Source organism: Sinocyclocheilus anshuiensis, unplaced genomic scaffold (assembly GCF_001515605.1).
Source record: "Sinocyclocheilus anshuiensis isolate Anshui unplaced genomic scaffold, SAMN03320099.WGS_v1.1 scaffold1127, whole genome shotgun sequence".
NCBI classification, from domain to species: Eukaryota; Metazoa; Chordata; class Actinopteri; order Cypriniformes; family Cyprinidae; genus Sinocyclocheilus; species Sinocyclocheilus anshuiensis.
In genome coordinates this window covers 747,417-749,490 of record NW_015546115.1, presented here as the reverse complement: position 1 = coordinate 749,490, position 2,074 = coordinate 747,417, and the positions used below count along the sequence as shown (strand labels likewise).

Sequence of the window (2,074 nt, the reverse complement as noted above, 5' to 3'; positions counted from 1 at the left end):
TGACACTGAAGACTGGAGTAATGATGCTGAAAATTCAGCTTTGCATCACAGAAATAAATTACATTTTACTATATATTCAAATAGAAATCATTTATTTTAAATTGTAATAATATTTCACAATATTACTGATTTTTACTGAATTTGACCAAATAAATTCAGCCTTGAGGAGCAGAAGAGACTCGTTTCAAGAATTTGTAATGTTTCCATTTTCAGCTAATGTTTAACTAATGATTTTTCTTTTTGCAGGTGCACATCGTTACGAAACATTAGAGATAATGAGGAAAAGGACTCTGCCTTCAGAGGCATCTGTGTGATGATTGGTGTGAATCCTGGCGGTGTGGTCCAGGTCAGTTCTGATATTCTGAATCCGTTGTGATTGACCATGATGTTACTCTCTCATCCATCACTCATTTAATTTCACCCGTCTCTCCCTCAGGACTTCATCTTCTTCTGTGATGCGGTGGCCTCCTGGGTCAACCCTAAAGATGACCTGAGGGACATGTTCTACAAGGTTAGATGAGCATGGAGTTGTGTTACATCACATTATGCCTGTATAGTGGGGACATTTTGAAGATTCATGTTGATGAATGAGATTGTGTGTCTCTGTGTAGATCCTACATGGTTTTAAGGACCAGGTCGGTGAGGAGAACTGGCAGCAGTTCTCAGAGCAGTTCCCGCCCATCCTGAAGGAACGCCTCTCTGCATGCTATGGCGTGTAGCCCCGCCCCTCTGCTTCACACACAGCACATGCTGTCAGGTTAGTGATGACTGCTGATGTCTTGTGATGTTATAATGTGCTGGGACAGAGAATAACTGTCCTAGGTGTTTTTTGATGCTGCTAGGTGTCTCTACTCAACTGCAGTATATGCCAGATAATTTGAGCTCAGCTGCCTGCACTTCTCTTGACAGTCGTACATCCCACCACTATTCATTTGCATAATGTTTAACACTGATCAGTATGCCTGAGATTTACTTTTTATTAGATTTTTTTTTATAACTAAATGCCTGATAGACATTTTTAATGCTTTATTTTGGCTTATTTCTGGCTGCAAAAATAATATTAACATAAATCAATATTAATTAACATAAAAAATAATATATATTATTTTATAAATGACACTATGCATGCCATTATATTTATGCATCTAAATTGTTTCAATCTAAATTGTCCCAAATATTCATATTTAAGTTTCATATTTGTTTTGAGCTTAGTCTGTTATGCTTAATGCTGTTTTTTTTAATTAACAGTGTTTACATTTAGTTAAGTAATTTCAGCATACAATACATCCTTTTTTTTAAGAACCAAATGGTTATTTATTAGATACGCAGTTAAAGAACCATAACATTTTTAGTTATCAGTCTGTTACATCACTATCAAACACTGATATATCACCTAATATTGCATCTAAAATAGAAATATAAAAATGCTAAAAGATTAAATATTAAAGTTGTGTGTAAAAAAAATTAATTATCGGTCAAACAGATTACTGTTCTGTCGCATAATTGACCATTGTTGCGTTATTTGCCCACGCCACTTGAGCAATATCAAAGAACTTAAGCATAAAAGTATTTGTGTTAAAAGTAAATTATCTGTCAAATTGATAACAGATTAAATAATCGTAAAAAAAATATATAATAATTGGTCCAGCAGATTACTGGTCTGTCGCATCATTGACAGTTGCTGCTTATGTTGCCTTTATTTGCCCACAGTCAATTATTGACTATTAAAGAACTTATAAACGATTAGGTATGAAAGTATTTGTGTTAAAAAATATTGTCAAATTGATAACACATTAAATAAATGTAAATATCGGTAAAATTATATTATTGATCAGACAGATTACTGGTCTGCTTATGTTTTAAATGTTTTATTAAAGATTAGGTAAATAAGTCGTTAAAAAAAATATCGGTCAAACCAATAATTGGTCAAAAAAAATTGCACTTATTTGTCTCTCTTTTTCTTTCAGTTGAACCTTTAGGAGGGGGGAACTCATCCATCTGTGTATTGCACTGCCCTGATCGTGGGGGAGAGGGACGCGATTGGCCGCTCCGCCTGACGGACAGATCCCACGCC

General features: G+C 34.6%; 1 pseudogene; it reads left to right on the top strand.

Annotated features, from left to right (window-relative positions):
• Positions 1-2,068, top strand: part of LOC107700797 (transportin-2-like) — a 22,331-nt pseudogene extending 20,263 nt beyond the window's left edge.
• The last annotated feature ends 6 nt before the right edge of the window (positions 2,069-2,074 follow it).